This window comes from Microtus oregoni, unplaced genomic scaffold (assembly GCF_018167655.1).
Source record: "Microtus oregoni isolate MIOR12 unplaced genomic scaffold, Mior012 000001F_ref0000356, whole genome shotgun sequence".
Classification (NCBI taxonomy): domain Eukaryota; kingdom Metazoa; phylum Chordata; class Mammalia; order Rodentia; family Cricetidae; genus Microtus; species Microtus oregoni.
Window position 1 is genome coordinate 61,502,731 of NW_024543060.1, and position 12,231 is coordinate 61,514,961.

The window sequence follows — 12,231 nt, forward strand, 5'->3', positions numbered from 1 at the left end:
CCGCTATTGGCTGTGTAGTGTGTCAGGTTTTGAGTGAAGCATCTTTAATAAAGACGGATCATTTGGTTTCATCTTTGAACAATCCCACAGGGAGGTTATGCTTTTATACTTTTTAATATATTCTTTATAGAGTAAAGAAATTGGCAGTGAAAAACTGGAACAGGACAGGTGACTTCCTTCTGTGTGAAAGAGAAAAGGGTGAGAACACATACGTACTCAGTGAGTTAAGGCTGACAGCCACAGCATCTAGCTCACCATGAGCTAGATGAGGAAAACTCTTTCCCCTCCCTGCAGACCCTTCCTGTGAAGTCAGAAAATAGGTGATAGTTACTGTGTCATTACAATAGTATTGCTATAAGCCTTGAAAGAATTCCATAAACCCACAGAAGACTACCAAGTGACATCACACTGGTCCTCCATAAAATTCTCTAGAAACTTTCAATGACATAATTTGCTTTATCTTCTCCAAGGATGAAGAACAGGATACATGGTAAAGATAAATGTAAAACAAATAAATTAAGATATAAGATAAAAAGGATAAAGATAAATTAATGCATATTTATTTTGCTTTAAGGGACTTCATTTGTATTTATTTGTGTGATCAAATCATCCCATCTTATTCCAATGGAGACTTTCATACATTAAATTGACACTAGTAAGGTTTGGATATAACCAATTAATTATCCCGGTCTTTCCTTTACTTCCTGTGTGCCACAGGCTACCAGGATTATGCTGAACTTTAAAACCTTTTAAGGTTTATTTTATTTTTATTTTATGTATATAAATATATGGCCCACATATGTGTAAGTACACCATGTGAATTCCTGGTGCCCTAAGATGCCAGAAGAAGGTGTCAGATCCCATGGAACGGGAGTTAAGGACATTTGTGAAGGACCATGAAGGTGCTAGGAACCAAACCAGGTACCTCTGTGAAAGCAAGCACTACTCTTAACCACTTTATCAGCTTTCTGGGCCATCATGTTGTACTTTTTTAACACCTGGTCTAGAGCAAGTCATTCCATATGGAGCCCTGGCGAACTGATCAGAGGAAGAGCAGCATTCGGCTGTGAGGACTGGCCTCACTATGGGATGAATGCTGCCTCTAGCATTCTGTGGTGTTTGAGGATGCTAATTATATTTCTTCAATTTTGAAGTTTAAATTGATATTAAATGGTTCATTAAAATGTAAAAATATCAGCTGTGGGCAACTCTGATCTTGAAAAGTGGCTGTGGCTGTTCTACTATCTATTTTTGCAGAATCATTTAGACATTGTTTTGTGATGCAAAAATAAAAGGTGGCTAGTAAAATGATTAGCCAAAAAAGTAAACTTTGTACATATTTTTATTTAATCTTTTACATATTAATTTCTTTACTCACAGATAATTTAATTTTTTAGACTGTCAAAATGATTCTGCAACTTAGATAATAAAATAAGTCAATTAAACAAGTTTGATGTGGGATTCCCCTCTGTATGCTGTGAATACCACTGGTTAATAAAGTGTCTTGTGCCTGTGCAGAGCAGAATAGAGGTGGGGAAAGCTAAATTGAATGCTGGGAGAAAGGAGGCAGAGTCAGAGAGAAGCCATGGAGCCACCATCAGAGACAGATTTGCCAAAACTTTGCTGATAGGCCACAACTTTGTGGTGATGCACAGAATAGTGGAGATGGATTAAATTAAGATGTAAGAGTTAGCCAATAAAAAGTTAGAGCTAATGGGCCAAGAAGTGATTTAAATAATATGGTTTCTGTGTGATTATTTTGGGTCTGAGCTGCCAGGCAGCCAATAAACCAACTAACGGCCTCATTACCACACTTCATAACAGAAGATCAAAATATTAGTGGAAAAACTTTGAATATGATGTATAATTACATATTAAAGGCATAATACAAATTTTGGTAAATCTAATAAGAATTATGCATAACATTTTCAAAGAAAACTATAAATACTTCAGAGAAAACATTTAAAACAAAATAAATAGGACAATATGAAATGGTCAGGCGGTAGCATACATCTTTAATCTCAGCACTTAGAAAGCAGAAGAAGGTGATTCCTATGAATTTGAGGCCAAGTTGGTTTATAGAGTGAGTTCCAGAACAGCCAGGGCTACACAGAAAAACAATATATAAAATTTTTGATTAGAAAAGCCAAAATTGCTAATATGGTCTATATTGATCAACAGATTTTTGTCTTAGTTTGAGTTTTTATTATTGTGATGAAACACTATGACCAAAAGCAGTTGGGGAGGAAAGGGTTTATTTTGATTATACTTCCATATCACTGTTTATCACTTAAGGGAATCGGGACAGGAAATCAGACAGGGTAAGGACCTGGGGACAGGAACTAATACAGATGTCATAGAGGAATGCTGCTTACAGGCTTATTCTCGATGGTTTGCTCAGCCTGCCCTCTTATAGAATACAGGACCACCAGCCCAGGTATGTCGCCACCTACAGTGAACTGGGTCGTCTTCCATCAATCACTAATGAAGAAAAATGCTTTACAGGTTTGCTTATAGCCCAATCCTAGGGAGGCCTTTACTTAATTGAGGTTCTCTCCTCTCGAATAACTTTAGTCTGGGTCAAGTTGATGTAAAACCCTTCAACACAGGTTAGATGCAATCTCAATCAAATACACAGCTGAACATCTTGGGTGGAAAATGATTATTTTATTCTAAAATTCATTTGGAAAGGCAAAGTGTCTATTATACCCAAAGCAATCCTTAAAACCAAACAGTGATTTGGATAATTTAGACACCTGACCTACAGACATGCCATAAAAGCACAGAAATGAAGAGTTTGCTACCCACATATGAATAAATATGTAAGTCGATAGAACTAAACTCAGTTCAGATACATATTCATTCATCATGGATCAAATAATTATTAGAATAGAAAAAAGTAACCATCCTATCCATTGAGTGATGCTAAACTAACTGTACTACATGACCCCACAAAAGTTAACTTCAGTTTATACTTGAGAAAATATTTCACTATGTGAATGAGAGAGGATAATATCTAATTATAATGACTAAAATAATAAAGTTCTTTATTGGAATCCCAATTTTGTTAATCTGGAAGGGGACACAAAATAACTGTTGAAGTTTATACCACTCATACTGGTAACTACTCAAGGTAATCTCTTGCAACAAGAGGAATACACACATCCTGTTAAAACATGGTGAGAAAGTGATGAGAATGAAATTTATACAAGAAGAAAAATTATACGACAATAAGAACAACAATTAAACAGTGGCAGGCCTGTGCTGCCAACTCCTAGAGAGGCCAGACTCGGAAGACCTGGAGTTCAAGGTCTGTCTGGAATGCAGAATGAGCTCAATCACAAGGTGAGTAACTTAATGAGGTCATGTCCCAGGGGTCACAAGGTGGGGTGGTTACATTCAGATATGGAAGACCAGAAAAGAATCATGCCAATCATGTCTCATTCTTTTTATAATTAAATCTCAGAGTATTCCAGCTTTTCAAACTGAAAAGAAAAAAGGAAGGAAGGAAGGAAGGAAGGAAGGAAGGAAGGAAGGCAGAAAGAAAGAAAGAAAGAAAGAAAGAAAGAAAGAAAGAAAGAAAACGGTTGAATTCCCACACTCTAGTTTATGCTATTAGGTCCCTTACTAAGTAAGAGGAGGTCTATGAAACATTACACATGATCAACAGATAGAAGTAATTCAGGAATTATCTTACAATATACAAAAAATAGACCTACCAATAATAACACAGGTTCTTATAGATAACGCTATGTTTCCTCTTTGTTCCTTATCTACCCCTTCCTTCCATACATTATTTTTATCTTAAATTCGTTGATTAGATCTGAGCCCTCATGTGATGCTTTTCCATTTCTTAATAGCCTAACAGGGTTCCACAGATTTTTTTTCTTCAGTGCAACACATTTTTTTTCTATCTCACATCTTTGCATCACTGAACCAGAACTTCTGCGAGTTTCGTTGAATCTTCAACTGTGTCTTTATTCAGCTAGTCCATGACTCAGAAGCATAAGTGTTGCAGAGGAGTGCCAGGGCTTGAGTGTCTACTGTCTCCACAAGATATGAGTTTGGTTCCCAGTACAAACTTCTGTCAGACAAAAATATATTTAATTCTGGCATCAGGGATCTGATCCCCCTCCCCTGGCCTCCATAGGCACCCACACATAAGTACACAGAAAGACACATAGACATACGACACATACATGCAGAGATACATGATTGAAAACCAATCAAAGAATACCTTCATGAATTTACATCTGGAAAAGCACAGAGCAAAGCAAGCTGTCCTTTCCAAGGCAAAGGACCCTTTTCTCGATCATACTTACATGCATTTTCTTCTGCTGCTGAGCTGCCTATGACTCAAAGTTAATTGGGCTTCCCTTTTGGTATAAGAACTTTTCCTTATGATATCTTTACATACTACAAACAAAAAAGGTTTCTGGTGGGTTTATTTTTTCCTTATTTTTTTATTACTTTATAAGTAATACCAATCAAAATTTCCACTTCCTCCCCTCCTCCCACTCCCCCCCCACTCCTGCACTCCCCCTCCCACCTCCCCCCTCCAGTCCTAAGAGAGGGAAGTCCTGCTCCATCCAGGTTTAGGAAGGTATGTCTGGTGGGTTTATAGTACTGTTAGTCTGGAATATATTTGCCAAAGACTTGTATTTAAACTACAAATTTGAGTGAAACAAATAAGGAAGAAAATTTGCTCCATATTCATGGATGACATTAACATGTGTCTAGTAAGTTCTAAATACATCAAGAGAAACAGCTGTGGGACACCCTTAATGAGGGGGTGAGATTGTAGTCAACACAACCTGTAGATTCACCACACCTGAAATCAAAGCATGTTCTCTTCTTACTGCTCTCCTCTTCAGTTAATTTTATTTGTCTGATCTCTCCTTTCTCCAGGGAAAGGTGGGTGATACTGCGATAGCCTTGCTAGCACCTTCTAGCCACCTGCCGAGCACAGAATGGCATTAGGCAGAATTCCGTGTGATGGTTTTGCAATTGGGAGTGTGGTTTGCTGAGGACGTTTATGACACTGTGTATTATGTGTGGACCATCAACTCTGTTCCCAAGACACTGTAAAATTAATACCATTTTCACAAAGACACCTGGACACCAAAGCCGGTTGTGTGAGTGCCACAGTTTTACTTTGCTATGGTGTTTTTGCAGTTGCTATACATAGCATCACTAATGAATGGCAGCTTCATAGCTTTAAAAGAGATTTTTAAATCTTATGCATTCTTATAAAAGGCCTTGAAGCATAAGAAAATTACAGCATAATTATATATCTTGTTTTACTTAAAAAATGTAAAGGTATTTTGCTCAGTACCTCGTTTTCTACGTTTGCATCTTTAGTCATCAGCAACGGTGGCTAAAGGACAAGTATAATGTAACTCATAATTACTGTAAGGAAGACACTAAGGAAATGATTGGAGACAGGACTAAAATACATTCTGAAGTGAATCACAGTATATGATTTACTAAAATAATAAAAGACTTCAGAAAATAATTTTGTGATTAAATCAAATTCTGCTATTTAGCCAGACTGTCCTCTTCTCAGGGGTCTCTGGGTGGCTTGTGAAGTTCTCTGTACCTTCCTGAAACACTGTGATTTCCTATTTCAGTTAGGTTTCTGGGGACTCATACCCTCTCTGAGGTTTTGATCCTGTGCGGATGGTTCTCTATTACGAGGAAAGCTTCCTACCATCGTCATGGTAACCACTGTCTGTGGATCAGAACCCTAGTTTGCAGATGAAGCCCTCTTAACTTTGAGCTGTGAAAGTATCCTAGAAGTGCAAATGATGTTTCCACATGCGGAGGCCGAGTGCTCTGCACACACCCATGTGTAGAGCGCAGCCAGATGCTTCCTACACAGCCATCTGGATGAAAACCGCACACATTTGGCTTGGAAAAATACAACAGAAGTATACTCAGGGCATTCGCTCATCCTTTCCATCAATGCACAAAGCCATTTTCAGGCCTTGCAAGTGCAATCCATGGGACCCATGTAAACTCCATTCCCCATCTTTGGGTACATATTTATTCTAAGCCATTTGAGGTGCAATTTGCAGTTATTGTTAAATAGCAGTCAAGTTCAAAAGGCCATACGTGAAAGCAGATTAACTTAACATATATTTATCTACCACCTGCTATTTGCGGCATCCTGCTATTTGCGGCATCCTGCCGGATACAGGGGCTGTTTGCAATTTGCATATTAGGTTTTCTTTTTTTTTTTATTACAATGGTGCTGAATTAGTACAATGCTTCAAATTTTAAAATGTTTAAGTGTATATCAGACTTAGCTTCTGGATGGATTCAGGCTGGGTTAGCTGTGGTAGGAGGGACTCCAGATGTTCAGCTGTGTTCTTCCTCCACTCAGTTCCAGTCCTGAAAAACAGGAGCTCACATGAGGCTATGCCCTTTTTTTCTAGGCTTGGTAGACATTTAACATGCCTGCAATGTGCTGGATATGTCTTTTCACATTTAATTTATGTCATGTAGCTATACCCAAAATCTGCAGGTTAATATGCACCAGCAATGGATGTTTTAGCTGGCCAAAGTTGGGCAGAAAGGTGAGAATTGTGATGAACACTGAACAGTTTATCCCACCTTACCTAACACCAGCAGAGCTCAGAGAAACCAACTTGAATAATCATCTATCACTGTCCCAGGGAATATGATAAGGTAAAAATTAATGTATACTGACTGGGAACCTAACTCAGTGGGTTAAGTGCTTGCCACACAAGCTTAAGAATCTGGGTTTGATTCTCCAGAGCCTACATAAAACCAGGTGTGATAGCACACATTTGCAGAGGGGTGAGAGCAACCAGTCCTTACACAGCTCAGTGACTTGATCTGACTATGATAGCAAGGGAATGAAGACACACACACACACACACACACACACACACACACACACACAGAGAGAGAGAGGGGGGGGGAAGAGAGAGAGAAGCTGGAATCAGTTCATTGGGTATGAGCTCTGTGATGGAGAAACCGCAGCACCTTGGAAGCTAAACATGTTTATTATATACTTTTGAACAGAGAGGCGGAGTTATTGGAAACGACTGAACAAGGGAGTGGGTTGTTATGTACAGATAAAAAGGGAGGCAGTGCTATTATGTAAGTTGAATTAGAAGCAGGTTTAGTTACTTGACATAGGTACAGTCACTGTAGAGGAACAGTCCTCAGGCTTAAACATCTGGGAGGAGGAACCTACAGCATTTACTGCCCATACCATTAACATGTATCCACACACAGACAAGAGGCAGGCTTTGCCATGCTTCTGAGCCTCACCCAAGTGGGAACATTTGACTATTTTCTCATGCATCTGAGGTCACTGTCATTGACATGGCTATGTCCATGTCAACAACACACTATCACTCAGGACTTTATTCACTCAGGGATTCCTCTGCTCCCCTCATGGGTTAGCTGTGGAGGCATATAAGCATCAGAAATAACAAAGGGACCCCATTCAAGAAAGACACAATATGAAGCTGTCCTCTAATTTGATATGCATGCCATGGTAATTCCACCCTTGTTCCCATGCACACGTACACACACACAAACATAGGTAAAAAATACTCCTTCAGTGTTGATATGATGGGGAAAATTTTGTTAGTTTTTGTGTCAAGTCTCAGATTTATTCACAAGTGCTTGTTGATTTGTTGATAAATAAGGTGGGGCTCAAGCACCAGAGTTTTTTATTAATGTTCTCAGGTGGCTTCTAAGTGTTTCCAGTTTACGAAAACCATCATATTATGTTCCCCATGTGTGTCTACATTAATAACATCTTCCTGTCTCAGAGACTTAAAAAATAAATTCTATCAGACAAAGGCAGTTCTAAAGAAATCAGTTGTCACAGTCCTTACAGATAATACACCCTTCTCATTTTGGCTAATAGCTTGACTGAGAACTCTGGTCTCTGGTGATTAAGTGGACACAGCCTATGCAAACGGCCGGCCCTCTTCCTCCTGACAGCTGAGAAAACAGCAGTGTGCTGGTTTCAATGAGAATGGCTCATTGAATACTTGGTTGCCAGTTGATGGAACTATTTAGGAAGGATTAGGAAGTGTGGCTTTGCTGGAGGAGGTGTGTCACTTTGTGGTTTTAAAAATCCATACCACTCCCAATAGTGCATTCTCTCTTTGTCACTCTGTCTGTCCCTGTCTCTCTGTCTCTGAAACACTTTCTCTCCCTCCTTCCCTGCCTCTCTTCCTCTCTCCCACTCTTGCCTTGTGTTTATGGATCAAATGTCATCTCTCAGCTACTGCTTCAGTCTCATGCCTGCTGCCATGTTTCCCACCATGATAGTCATGGACATTAACCCCCTGGAACCATGAACCTTCATATTAAAGGCTTTCTTTTATAAGTTGCCATAGACATGGTATTTTGTCATAGCAATAGAAAAGTAACTAAGACAAGCAGCTTTGGAATCAGGGAATAGGCAAAGGTGTGGGGAAGAAATACTCTGCCCATATTTTTATCTTATACTTTCAGTGTTCCAATTCACCTGACACACTATTTGTTGGCCATGCTACTCTGTCACTTCCCATGACCTCCAGCAAATCAAGACATGACCCTCTTTATTATCTAGTAACTTCCCATTGACTTTTATTCTTATACATTAATGCCTTAACACAATTGCAGAATCCCGTTGTGTAAAACTGCATTACTCCCAAATAGCCAGACTAATTGGAAAAAAGAAAAATTACACCTTGAGTTATTTTTCAGGCTTGAATTCTATGCCCCCAGTTTATAATCTGTTAAATAATACACTCTTAAAAACAATTGCTGGCTTTTTGCTCAAAACAAATTTAACTTGTTTCTTTTGCAACCAATATACTATGGGGAATTCAGCTATTCCTCTCTCCTTATACCATTCCTTTATTTAACCAACTTACATTCAACTGATAATTAAATATACATACATTTCAATAAAACACATCAGTAGAGTTATTTTTGAACAATGTAGGAATATATATATGCAACTTAAGAGCTTATCATCTTCCATTGTGACATGGGACGGAGCACTAGCCATACTGTACAATCTGTTCGCTTTATATATGGAATATTGTGTCCCAAACCTGTTAAGGAGAAGCCAGCATGGTGGCATATACCTGTAGTTTTGGGACTCTAGAAGTGGAAGCAAAAAGGATTCAAAGTTTAAAGTCATGTTCAGTTACAAAGCAATTACACAGTTGCTTAGATACAGCCTTCTTTCTCCCTGCATTCAGTTTAGTTTTCCTACCTAGCCATATTCTGCCCTGTCATAGGCCACAGGAACTTCTTTATTAACTAATGATAATTAAACATATTCATAGCATATAGAAAGGAATCCCACATCAAGTGACTCCAAACTCAGGTGTTGTAAGAGGCTGCTCGTTGGTTCCCAGCTGTCCAGACCATGAAATAATCACTCAGAAACTATATCATTTAAATCACTGCTTGGCCAATACCTTAAACTTATTTTTAGGTAACTCTTATATTCTAAAATAACCCATATCCGTTATTCTGTGTATCATCATGCTGTTATGACTTACCAGGTAATGTTTCATCTGGCAGGGCTACATGGCTTCTCCTGACTCTGCTTTCTTACTCCCAGCATTCAGTTTAGTTTTCCCCACCTACCTCTGTTCTGCCCTGCTAGAGGCCCAAAGCAGTTTCGTTATTAATCGATGGCAATCACAACATAAAGAAAGGTATCCCACATCAGACAAAAAGCTCTAAATTTTCTCTTTCACGTATTTCCCCTTTCTGCAAAGAGGTGCACGCCAACATGTGCACAGCAAGCCCTTGCCGTACTCAGCTAGACTGCAAAATCAGCCCTCTGGAATCCACTATTTCTCTTTTGCACTGAAGAAATATGTGTGTCTGGTTTCTGCTGTTCTTGCAAGTATATGTGGCTAAGTGATTATTTTTCCAGCTATTGCTGTTGTCTGCAAGACGATCCATCTCCTGTGTTACATTTGGCTAAAGGTTTAATGCAAGCTTTAGCAAGGGTTGTGACTTATTGCATTGCACATTCTAGCTAGGTTTTGTTCCTGAGGGACACCACTGTTCTGGGCTTGCCAAGATTTTGAAGCTGAAGTGTCAATCACAAATTCTCCTTTTGGTGATTCTTTTTGTTTTGGTTTGGCTTGGTTTTTAAACTAAGGGTCTTTAGTTATCTCTCAAAAGGGAAATAGAAGATTTTTATTTCTTTACTTTTCCCAAAAGACATGGAATCTACTTGTTTGGTGTCTGTTTGGTTCTTTCTTTTGCTTTTCCCCAACTGCCTTTTTTTCTGTGTATCAAGGGAACTGGAAGGTGTTTCCTCTAGAGCAGTGTTTATTGCTTGTCTTTTAGTTATATCAATAAGGATGACATTCTACTCCTATGGCATTGTTTTGTTTCTTTTGAGACAGAGGGTTACAGTGTGAGTCACCAAACACAGCTTCCCAGCTCCCCATTTGAATCTTTGAAGTGAGAAAGGATCATGGGGTAAGTACCATAATATATAGAGAATAATGGAACCCTGAAACTGCAGAGAAAATATTAGACATGCAAATGCCTTTGAACATTGTGACACAATCATGTAAGCAGATGCTAAATGGAATCACTTTCCAAGTTATATATGAGGGTTTAATTGCTTATTGGTAGCGTTTAGACAGTGAACTCATTTGGGAAGGATCACAGCTACCCCAGAAATCAAGCCTCATAGTTTATCCCAATGGTTTTAATGCTGTGACTTTTTAACATAGTTTTTTTGTGTTCTGGTAGCTCCCAACCATGAAATTATTTCTACTGCTACTTCATAACTATAATTAATTTTCTTACTATTATAAATCAAAATGTAATTTTTTTTTCATTTTTCCATTGTATAATTTTAGCTTCTTTGTCGAAAAACAGGTGTTCATAGGTGTGTGGATTAATATCTGTGTCTTCGATGAGATTCCATTGGTCAACGTCTCTGTTTTTAATGCCAATACCAACAATTCATGATCTCCACAAAGAATCAGATAGAAAGGCTGTATGAAGTCTTTGCTTTATAACTATTGGTTCACAGGGGTGTAGCCTGCCTTATTGTCTGTGTGAGAATCAGGAAGATGTAGACTCCCGTAGGAACTAATACCACCACGTTAGAAACAGTGGTTTATCACTCTGTGACAGCTGGTCCCCTCTCTCAAGTGTGTTGGCTGAGTCTCCGCATAGAAGCTGTAGAAATGTCTGTGGTGGAACGTCTAGAACTTGCCTAGATAACCAGCGGTGTGATTCTGCTGCCTTGACTGGGTTCTGGAGTGAGGTTCAGTGTGGTCAGATTTATATTGAGGTCTTTCATTCATTGAAAGTTTTGTGCATGGGGCTAGACATGGATCTATTTGTATTCTTTTACATGTTGCTATCCAGTTACACCAGCACCATTTGTTAAAGATGCTTTCTGAAAAGAAAAACAAAAACCCAGGATAGTCAAAACAATCTTGTACAATAAAGGAACTTCCGGAGGCATCACCATCCTCGACATCAAGCTCTATTATAGAGCTGCAGTAATGAAAACAGCTGTGGATATTGGCATAAAAACAGAGACGTTGATCAAAATGTAAATAGTTTTGGAGATACAGGTTTGTCAAAGGTTGAATCCACTGGTTGAGAATCACTTCTTTATCCCAATGTCTAAGGAAGCTTTTCCTGGCTCCATCTGAGGCCCATAGCCTTTCCTATAAAATCAGTTCTTATCTGCATATGCATTGCATGGCATTAGCCATGCCTGAGCTCATAAAAGAACTATGTTGTACATGAACTAGAAAATAATGGGTTGGATGGTATGCTGGCAAAAATCTGGGAGAGCTACTCATTTATTTCCTGCCTAGGTCTTTGAGACTGTTTCTAGAGAGAATTCATTGAACCAATCTTCTTATGTCTGTCACCTGGGAGGAAAGTATGAACCATCACATATGGAGGGAGAGCCCGGTGTGCCCAGCTGGGATTTTTTTTTTCCTGAAGAGCTCAAAGAGAAATCCACAATGATGATAAATGTACCTTTATAATAACCTGAAGGCACAATTCAGAGTCAGAAATATTGAGTTGGGATTTCTTCAGTCTTGAGGAAAGAGCCAACTCTAGTGCCCAGACAGTGCCTTGACTTGGGGTCAACTAAAAAGAGAATTATGAAGCTCCTATTGCCGAGAAGAAAGTCTAGACAAAGAAAAAGCTGAAACTACAGATTGATCTAATCTCCTGACCTTA

General features: G+C 38.8%; 1 pseudogene; it reads right to left on the minus strand.

Annotated features, from left to right (window-relative positions):
• Window positions 1–12,231, minus strand: part of LOC121463564 — a 43,882-nt pseudogene that overhangs the window by 9,921 nt on the left and 21,730 nt on the right.